The sequence below is a fragment of the Cibotium barometz genome, chromosome 5 (assembly GCF_041138505.1).
Source record: "Cibotium barometz isolate CiBa-2024 chromosome 5, ASM4113850v1, whole genome shotgun sequence".
NCBI lineage: Eukaryota > Viridiplantae > Streptophyta > Polypodiopsida > Cyatheales > Cibotiaceae > Cibotium > Cibotium barometz.
In genome coordinates, this window is record NC_141050.1 from 18,565,479 (window position 1) to 18,577,312 (window position 11,834).

Here is an 11,834-nt window from a genome sequence, read left to right on the forward strand (position 1 = left end):
CCAAAATGGACTCATCCAAGCATACACACCTCGCGTACGGATCCACACCCACAATTTCAGATGGGGGGCTCTATACCCATAGTCATATTCCTCCTTTGTTGGGTCACGCCCAACAACCTCCCTCTACAAAAAAAGAAGAAGAAGATAATATACAATGATTTCAAGAAAACAATATAGTACAAAACGAAATGAAATGAGAGAAGAAATGATACTTACGAAGCAGGCGAGAAAGGAGGATTTTTCACCAGAGTTGAAGTGCAAAGTCCCTTGCTTCTGTAGTCGAGAAGCACTTGCTGCCACTTGTCATTGGTGCTTTCTCACGAAATTGTGTGCGTGCCTCCACTCCTGGGCCGTACACACGCTAGGCTTTTCCCAAAAAAAAATTTTGCTCTCTTGATATTTTCTCTCCAATTAGAGAGCAAAATCTTGATGCATCACTTCATTCACTCCTTGGAGAAGCACAAACCCACTGGCACGAGGAACTCCGACTTAAGCACATCGATAACATATTGCTTAGAAAGTTCATTCACTCCTTGGAGAAGCACAAACCCACTGGCACGAGGAACTCCGACTTAAGCACATCGATAACATATTGCTTAGAAAGTTCATTCACTCCTTGAAGAAGCACAAACCCACTGGCACGAGGAACTCCGACTTAAGCACATCGATAACATATTGCTTAGAAAGTTCATCTTGTGCTTTCCACTTTTTGAAGGAGTTCATGAACTCCATGTTTGCAAGTACATGCATACAATGCATGACTTGCTTTCCTTGTGCATCCATCACAAGGGCACCATCCGCATCCACGGTGTATGGTAGGAGGCATGGAGGAAGGATCGAATGGCAGAATGGGTCTCCTGGGGTTTGTGGTTCATAATGTGTAGATGATGATTCCCCCTATTGGGGAGATGCGTCGAGAGACCTAGTGCTACTTTTGCTTTGGCAAAAATAGCCGACTCCCCCCCAGGACGTCTACTACCCCCCATACTCCCTACTATGTCATCGTGGTGGTGAAGATGGATGTGAGGGAGCGGGAGTGGATCTAGTAGAGGAAGGTGGTGTAGACTCATCACAACCATACCGTGATGGCCCCGCGCCTATCAAAGGCGTGGTCAGCCCCCGACTGAACAAGTGGGGTAGATTGCCCCCACGGCGTCAAACAACTCGCCAAGTGGGGTAGTCTGCCCCAATGGCATCGACGACTACAAGCCTGCCTACATATAAGATTAAAATATAAGACAAATAGAATGCATAAAAGATTAACTTTGTGTATGTGAAAAGGTTTGATGGAACCATATCTGTGTTTGTGTAAACTGCGACCAAACTTGCTGCCCATATCATTCATTTTTTATGGACAGCAGATTGGCCACATTGAGATCTTGTGAAGGGTCGATCGACATTGCTACTACATACATGCATAGGCAACAAAACACGATTGCTCTAGCCCAAGCCATACTTAAAGCTTAGACAAAGAATACAACATGTGATATTAGAACATTGTTAAGACGTCCTACAATACTGCTTAGACAAGCAGGGTGGATAGTGCCCCTTTCGGATGATAGCATCTTCTGAGAGGACTTTCCACACACTCCCCACTATTAAAGCCAAAGGCAACTCCTCTTTTGCAAGACAAGGATAGTGAAGAGAAGATCGAGGGCTCCCCCTCCACTATAACCACCTACTCGCGGATAACCACTCCTAACTTGACATAAGCAGCATTCTAGATGGCATATAACAATGCCCCATATCTCTATGCATAGGCCATATGGGGCATATAACAATGCCCCATATCTCTATGCATAGGCCATATGCATAAGCCGTATGTAAAGGCCGTATGCATATGGCATACGGCCTATGTATAGGCCATATGCATAAGCCGTATTGCATAGGCCGTATGCCGTATATTGTATGCATAGGCCGTATGCATAAGCCCTATAGGGCATACGGCCCATTGCATAAGCCCTATGCATATGGCCTATGTATAGGGCATACGGCCTATGCATAGGTCGTATGCATAAGCCCTATGCATAGGCCGTATGCATAACTGTGGGACCTTTTTGATAGTTCCTAGCTCATAGTAACCGGTAATATATTCACATATCAAAATGGAATCTCCGTTGAAGATCAGCAAGATCAACCACAACGGATCCATATAAAAGGGCCATGGACTCATCCGTTAAGGTCCAGCAAGGTCAATCAACCAGATCCATGCCCGAATTCAGAAAACAACTCTTACTCCTTGTTCCAATATCTTCCACGACGCACACGTGGGTATCGTCGACAACCCCAGAGCCCAAGCATCGTATGGTCAGCACCCTCTAGGATTCACAGGTGACCTAGTGCTTCACTCATAAGCCGCTTCCTTGGTCCCTCATCCACCGTACCAGAAGCTCACCATATGGCTCTTGACCTAAACCTAATCCCCGTGTAAGATTCCTCCTCAACCTGAATAATGAATAAGCTTTACTTCAATCCCCTGTAATCATTCCTTGTTTCTGAATGCAAAAAAATATTATTTTTTCTTGTTTTTTCTTGGAGAGATGAAAAATTCTAGAGAGAGATAATTCAATATTGAGATATTTTTATCTCTCCTCTCTCCTGGATCAAACTGGATCAAAATGGGAGCTAAACTGGTCCAAATTTTATCCAAATTTAGACAAACTAAAGCTGGAAAATTTGAGAACTTAGTTGGACTCAGTTAGTGGCCTCCCTCACATATAAATAGACTCTCATTCTTTTGTATTCTCATCTGTGAACTATATCATGCCACTGTTACATTAAAATACTCATATTTTCTATTATCCCTTAAAAATCCTCTACTTCGGGAGAGATTGGAGCTTCTCTCTCTCTTTAACAATCCTTGGAGCTTTCTTCTCAACATACTAACCCAATTGATTGGTTGGGGGCTTCCTTCTAAGATAAAGAAGCAAGCCAAATCTAGAGGTAAGAAGTAATTTCATGGTTTTCATTACTCTCAAAAGATTTCACTTCTCAACCCCTCTCAAGCTTGAGAAGTTTCAGATTAATTATTTTCAATGCAAATCAAGCTTTCTATAAGAATTCTAATGATTAATCACAAAAAAGTTAATCTTTATGCTTAATTAGGATGCTTTTTATGTATATCTCTCTCTCCCAAAAGAATAGTCATTCCTATGACATTGTTTATTCAAATGGATGCTTCTCATTGATAAATTCTCAATTCAAAAATCAAACTCTATGCTAGTTAAGCTAGAGGTTAAGAAAATAGCTTTTTTATGCTTTTATGCTAATAAAATTATGGTAAACTTATGATTTAATTCCATAAATTGGATTTAAGTCTAAAGATAGTTATTCTGTCATAATTGTATTACAAAGTCTTATTCTTTCTAGAAATATTAAAAATTATCAGTAATAGCTATGGTAAAATTTTAAGAAATTAATACATAACTCATTTTTATGCATAATGTGAAAAGAGGACTTCCTACCATATTCTAGGATTGGTCATCCTATGCTAAAAGAATGATTTTCGTCACGTTCATGGAAAACTAATTTTTAGTATTTATACGTAAATAATTAATTAGAGAAAAGAGAAAATTTTGGTATTTTTATTTTTATGCAAAAAGAGGAATTCCCATGATAATGGAGATCCATGTAATTAAATGGAAAAAGAGAAAATTTGATATATTAAAATAATAAAAATTCTTATTTAAATTTAAAGAGAAATTTTAGATAAATTTATTTTATACATGAGAAAATTTAAATGATAAAAGAGAAATTCTCATGACATTTAGGACTCAATCATTTAAATGGTAAAAGTGGAATTCTTGGTACAATTGAAATAATGAATATTTTTATTTAATTTAAAGAGAAATTTTAGATAAATTTATTTTATGATAAAAGAGGAATTCCCATGACAATTGGAATCCAATCATTAAATGAGAAAAAGAGAATTTTAAGCTTATTCAAAAAAAATGGACATTGGTATTTAGTTAAAAGAAGAATTTTTGGTATTTAAGTAGAGAAAGATTTGAATTAATTTTTGGTGACAAAAGAGGAATTTTCACCAAAATTCCACCTAGAGAATTAGAGTTGATAAATTAAAGTGGTAGAAAGAATATCTTTAGATATTTATGTGAATAATTCACCAAATTGATATTTTCCAAAATTAGATTAAATGGAAGAAGAGTATTTCCATAAAAATCCGATATTCTCATATAAAACCATTTCTTAATCTCTTATGGTTAAGAAGGAATGAAATTCATAAAGTTGGAATTTTCTTACGGTTTAGAAGTTCAGTAGATGTTTATCTGAAGAAAATCCTTGTTAGAACTAAACCGAATGATTTTGGTTAGACCAAGACTATGAGAGGGATGGTAAGTCAACTACTTATCCATCTCTCAATCTGAATCAAGCAAAAACTTCGTCCAATTCCAGTTCTTAATACAAAGAAGAGACTACCATTGAATTAACCTAGTTTTTCCTTGACCAAAATCACCAAGAATCTAGTTGGACAGTCAGTCAAATGATGGGTAGATTACCCTGAAGATCAATGATTCTCATTAAATGAAAATATGGATTAAGGAAAAAGGGTTTTGTGAAACCAATCTCAAACCGGGAATTTTACTTGCGTAGAACCTTTGTTTTCTTTTAAAGGACTGTTTTACGCCAGAATGCTAGAGGAAGCATTTGGTATGTGTTTAAACTAAGAAGAGGCTTGTTGTTGCAACAGCTCTGCTGTGGCAGGGAGTCATCGAGGGACGTTGCTCGCGGCGGGCAAAGTCTGCCAACCAAGGTCTTGACTAGCCTCGGTACGATTAAAATGGTTGGCTTCTGGTATGTGGGCGAGGACCGACGAAGCGGTCCCTGAGTGAAGTGCTAGGACACCTAAGTAGGATCCTAGAGGGTTCTAACTAGGTGATGCACGGGCTCGCCGTTGCTAGGACACCCATGCATGCGTCGAGAAAGATTCGGATGGACTAAAAAGAATGACTTTTGTGAATCAAATTTTGATATTGGATCTCATTTTGTTGGCCACCTGGTCTTTAACGGACAGTCCAGATGACATATTTTGTAATATAATGGACTCAATATTTTGGAGGATTATGATCAGTAATACTATGATTTTCATTGAGGGATTGTTTTAAAGACAGCCGATTCTGTTATAATGGCAATTTCATATTGGGTGTGTACGTGGTATGGCTACCTTAATTTTTGCATGAAACGCCCGGCTAGGGGGCCTGGGAACTCTTTTCCTTGGTACCCACACAAAACATAACCAAATCTTTATAAAGGAATCCCACCAATACAGTGGTCGGGCGGTTGGCTAACCCATGAACAGGCTGGATCGGGGGATTCCTTTGATACAAATAAGTTACGATTAGTTACGTTAGTTAGATTAAGTCCTAAGAAGACCCTTGTTCTGTGGGAAAGGAATCAGCGCTATGCCTTGTTAAAGGAGGAAAAACGCGGTGATTCTATGGACCAAGTGCAAGTCTCTTCTTTTATCTGACCATGTGACTTCAGGTTCGGTCGGATCAGTTTGAATAGTTAAGACTTTGACTCGTTAGATTAATTCTCCAGTTAGATGATTTTCCTTGCGGAATTGCTCGTGCCTTCTTTCCGGGCGAGGGAAGTTTTTCCGAGCTCAATTTTGAGGAGCCGCCAGGCTAGTCTCTTATCTGGATATCCATGGTGGGCGAGGCCCCGAGTGTGGATCCCTGCCCCGTGTGAGAGGCTGACGTGCTTTCGCCGCCACCAGAAGCGGACCTCGAAGGGGGCACCACGCAGGGGGCGAGGGTCTCACAGCGAGGGTCTCACAGCTGATATCAGAGCTTTGTTGAATTCTTATCAGAAATTTGTAATAAAAACTCAGAAAGAGCATTTACATATTGTATTTTCATTCCTTAAGCTTCATTACTGAATAATTTTAATCAAAGAATTTGGTTTTATAGATGGAAGTTCCACACTTATCTGGTGTTCCCAACCTCACCCAGTCACACAAGATATGACTGCTTTTGTCTTCAATCATCTCATCTCTTCTGCTACTGTAAGATTCCTCCCCAGCCTCTCAAAATGTCCAGCATATTCCCCTGTAATCAATTCCCTCTTCATAAATATAAGAGATCTCGTCTTTGCCTGTTTTGACATAGAGAGAGAAAATATTCTAGAGAGAGAATATTCAGATTATGAATATTTTTGGATAGAAAAATAACTCATCTTATTAAAATAAGTTTCCCTGAAACAGAAATTCAAAAAGAACTTTCCAATGTGCAATTAGAATTAATTGAAAATGGATATGAAGGACCTTAGGCTAAGGGTCTAGATTTTCAGAAATTTTTAGATTATGGTCCAATTAAGGTTCCTATGGGCCAATAGCATCAATCCATGTGTAGGGAGGAGATAAATCCAATTTTGTAAAAGAAGATACCCAAAAATGAGTAAATGCTCACATAAGATAAAGAGTTGACTATGTACAAGGTTTATTAGTAAGAAACTATGAGTAATATCAAAAATATGAGATATTTTGGGTATCCAAAAATGAGTAAATGCTCACATAAGATGAAGAGTTGAAAATGTACAAGGTTTACTAGTAAAAAACTATGAGTAATATCAAAAATATGAGATATTTTGGGTATCCAAAAATGAGTAAATGCTCACATAAGATGAAGAGTTGAAAATGTACAAGGTTTATTAGTAAAAAAACTATGAGCAATATTAAAAATATGAGATATTTTGGGTATCCAAAAATGAGTAAATGCTCACATAAGATGAAGAGTTGAAAATGTACAAAGTTTATTAGTAAAAAACTATGAGCAATATTAAAAATATGAGATATTTTGGGTATAATGATTCCATTTTGACACATGTAATGAAGGGGAGTCCATTAAAGGAGGTGCATATTTCACATGCTTGAATGATTTTTAAACTAAAAAATAATGTGATATTTTCATCTCTCCTCTCTCTTGAACCAAACCAAAGCAAAAAGGAACCAAACCGAATAAAAAAGGAACCAAACTAGGTTCAAATCTAGTCCAAATTCAACCAAATTGAAATTGAAAAATTCTAGAAATCAATTAGCTTTGGTTAGAGCCTCCCTCTCCTATAAATAGAACATGAATCCTTTGAAAAAAAGGAGGATAATTTTACTATTCTAGAACTATACTGAAATAATGCTAATATTTACTATTCTCTAAAATTCTCTCCAATTTGTAAGAAATTGGAGCTTCCCTCTTTCTTCAATCTCCATTGGTGGCTCCATCAACATACTAAACCAATTGATTGGTTGGGGGCCTCTACCGTGAACAAAGAATCAAGTAATTTGTAAGGTAAGTGTGGTGAATTTTAATCTTTTCTATATTTTCTCAATGTTTCTCTCTTCTCAACCCCTCTCAAGCTTGAGAAGCTTAATTGGAATGGTTTTTGAATGCTATTGAAGTAATTAATGCTTAATTCTAATGGTTTTTATGTAATATCTCTCTCTCACTAAAGAAATGGTCATACTCATGACCTATTCTCAATCCAAATGAAGCTTTTCATAAAGCTTTTCCTTAATCCAAGATTAATCTATGCTTAAGACCAAATTAATAGCTTTCCCTATGCTTTTAGTTTATGAATATTGATGATTCAATATTGATGATTCAATCCATTATGGGTTAATGATCCAATTAGGGATCATTCTAATCATTCCCTTAATGATAAGCTTTATCTTTTAAAATAATTGAGATTTATCAGTCATAGTAGCTATGGTAAAATTTTTATAAAAATTACTCATAAAATAATTTCATTCAAAGCATGAAAAGAGGATTTCCTACCATATTCTAGGAATTATCATCCTAGATTAATTAAAAGAATTTTATTGTAATCATGGAGAATTTGATTTTTATGTTATGCATAATTAAGATGCATAAGAGAAATTCTTTTATTAAAAGAATGATTTTTTATCATAAATGAATTGTACTTAAACATATGCATAAAGGATAAAAATTTTATATTAAAAGAATGATTTTTATCATAAAAGAATTGCATGCATAAACATATGCTTAAAGGATATAATTTTTACATTAAGAGTGTGATTTTCATCATAAATGGAATTTTTGCATAAATAAGATGCATAAGAGAAATTCTTTTATTCTAAAGTTGTAATTCCTACTAAATTGGATTTATGCATAGGAAGATGCATAAAAGATTGATTTTATTTCGAAAGTGTTATTCTCCTAAAAATAGAATTTATGCATGCGTAAAGAAATCTTATATCAAATATAAGAATTCTCTTGTATTCTATAAATAGATATTAAGATGTGATAGGATGAGTTAAGAGTTATATGAGATGTGATAAGATTGAGTATGGGATGAGTGGATGTGGATGTATAGATGAGAATGTGGATGTGAATGTATAGATGTATGCATGTAGATGTGGATGTATGAATGTGCATGGAGATGTGGATGTATGCATGTAGATGTAGATGTATAGATGTGGATGTGAATGTGGAGGTGGATGTAGATATGTAGATGTAGATGTATGGATGTGAATGTGAATTGGATGTGGATGTGGATGTATGCGAGATGTAGATGTATGGATGTGAATGTGAATGTGGATGTGGATGTATACATGGAGATGTGGATGTATGCATGTAGATGTAGATGTATAGATGTGGATGTGAATGTGAAGGTGGATGTATGCATGTAGATGTAGATGTATAGATGTGGATGTGAATGTGGAGGTGGATGTATGCATGTAGATGTAGATGTATGGAGGTGAATGTGAATGTGGATGTGGATATATGCATAGAGATGTGGATGTATGCATGTAGATGTAGATATATGGATGTGAATGTGAATGTGGATGTGGATGTATGCATGGAGATGTGGATGTATACATGTAGATGTAGATGTATGGATGTGAATGTGAATGTGAATGTGGATGTGGATGTATGCATGGAGATGTGGATGTATACATGTAGATGTAGATGTATAGATGTGGATGTGAATGTGGAGGTGGATGTATACATGTAGATGTAGATGTATAGATGTGGATGTGAATGTGGAGGTGGATGTATACATGTAGATGTAGATGTATAGATGTGGAGGTATGTAGATGTAGATGTATGGATGTGAATGTGGATGTGGATGTGGATGCATGCATGGAGATGTAGATATATGCATGTAGATGATGTATGAATGTGGTTGTGGATGTATGCATGTAGATGTGAATGTACGCATATAGATGTGGATGTATGGATGAGGATGCATGAATGTGCATGTAGATGTGGATGTGAAAATAGATGTATGGATGTAGATGTGGATGTATGGATGTATGGATGTGAAAATAGATGTATGGATGTAGATGTGGATGTATGGATGTATGGATGTGAATGTGGATGTGGATGTGAATGTGGATGTGGATGTGGATATAAGTATGGATGTGAATATATGATATGTGATGTGAAGGAATCTGAAGTGATGAGATGGAAAATGATGTGATGGGATGAGTATACATATAAATGGAATATGGAATAAGTAATGTGGATTGATGAGGGATAATGTGGAAAAATGAGAGTTAATATAGAAACTGTATTGTAAACTGTTTGTAAATGCTGATTGTAAATGACTGTTTTATGTCAAGAATGCTGGGAAAGCATTTTGACCGTCTTGTGATTAAGGTCGTGTGGAGACCTAACTGATAAAGTTGCAACTGCTGAGACGGAGAGTCAATGGAGGACGTCTCGCGTAGCAAGGTCGACCGAGGTCTTGACCAGCCTCGGTTCGATTAAAATGGTGAGCTTCCGGTACGGTGGATGAGGGACCAAGGAAGCGGCCTATGAGTGAAGCGCTAGGTCACCTGCAAAGGATCCTAGAGGGTGCTGACCATACGGTGCTCGGGCTCTGGGTCACCTAGGATACCCACGTGTGCGTCGAGGAAGATATTGGAACAAGGAGTAAGAGTTGCTTTGTGAAACCAGGCATGGATCTGGTTGATTGACCTTGCTGGTCCTTCAATGGATGAGTCCATGGCTCTTTATATGGATCTGTTGGTTGATCTTGCTGATCTTCAACGAGAGTCCATCTTGTTTTTTATAAGTGATTATATTGCCGAGTATTATGGGCTAGGAACTATTGAAAAGGCCCCTGAGAGTGGACAGGTGGTGAGCATTCTAGTTGCCAATGATGCCATAGATACTCTGATGAAGGAATGGTGGGAAATTAAGAATCAACCGGATAATTTGGAGGATTGTGATCAGTGGTACTATGGTTTCATTAAAGGATTGTTTTAAAACTGGTTGAATCTGTGAAAAGGTAATTTCATATTGGGTGTGTAAGTGGTGTGTAAGTGGTGTGGCTAATTAAGAATCAACCGGATAATTTGGAAGATTTTGATCAGTGGTACTATGGTTTCATTAAAGGATTGTTTTAAAACTGGTTGAATCTGTGAAAAGGTAATTTCATATTGGGTGTGTAAGTGGTGTGGCTAATTTTATGTTTGCATGAACTTCCGGCTAGGGGGCCTTGGAACTCTTTTCCTTGGTACCCGGGATAAAACCTAACCAAATTCCAAATTGGATCCCATCACTACAGCGGTTGGCTAACCCATGGGACTGGATGGGGTTAGGCTGGATTGATGGATTCGTAAATCGAGACTCAATTTTTGTTATTACGATAGATAAAGTAAATCCCGAATAGTAATTATTCTATGGATAGGAATCAACGGCTGTGCCTCCTTGATGGGGAAAAAAGCATTGATCCCAATGATCCAAGTGCAAGTTTCTTCCTTGATCTGACTGAGTATCTTTATAGGTGCAATCGGATCAGCTTGATCAGTAATGGTCTTGACTACGTTAGAGTAAAAAGTTATCCTGGTGGAATCGCCCGTGCTTTTTGGGTAAGGGAAGTTTTTCCGAGTCCGGTTTTGGAAAAACCGACGGATTAGTCTCTTGTCCGGATATCCGTGGGGTGGACGAGGCCCCGAATGTGGGACCCCTGTCCCGCGCGAGAAGTGCTACTTCCGCTGCTAGTACCCGAATCCGTTGCTCGGTGGGAACAGGGGGATCTCACAGCTACAACTCGATCGAGCCGAGCTAGACTCGCGGGCCATTTTGAGGATTTATATTTCCCTGATCCAGCGGAGAGATGGCAGCACAAGTGGTTTGCAGGGCAGTATGTCCACGCCTCTTACGACCAGTGCATGATGCTGAGACATAATATCTCATTGACTATGATTTTGATGAGGCTGAAAGTGATACATGGTGTTATTTTATATCACCTAATGCCTCAAAATTTCAGAGTTTCCTGCCATATCTACAAACTTCTTAGTCGCTTTATTCCTAAGGAGAAGATAATAGCTCCCTTGGCAGTAAGGGAACATTTGTATCAAGGCATGTCTATAGCCCAGTATCGCCGTCTTATGCGTCTCCTGAGGAGATTTTGACTTTCTAGAGCCAAGATGCTCTATGTACATATTGCAACCTTTATATAAATAAGGAAATGTTTTGTGGGAAAATTCCCTGTTATATAAGTGATTGTTTATTATGTGACGAATTGATGAAGAAAAATATGTTACTCAAACATATGTCATAGATCTCCAATAAGATCATTTATCTTGTTTAAGAAATTATTTTCCAAACCTCTTAACTCTTAGGATCTCATTGACGAAATCAAAATAAAAATTTAATAATGTATCATTTTTGGTAGAATCAGGCGAGGGAGCCGTGGCCCCCGTCAGCCAGATCCTCTCACTGATGAAGAAGAGCTTGACCTCCCCCCCCCCCCCCCCCCCCCCCCCCCCGACGTTCGTAAGGCTCTTCATAGAACTTAGCCAGGACCCTTCAAAGGTGAAGGGGAGAACTTGGGCGAGGCTATGG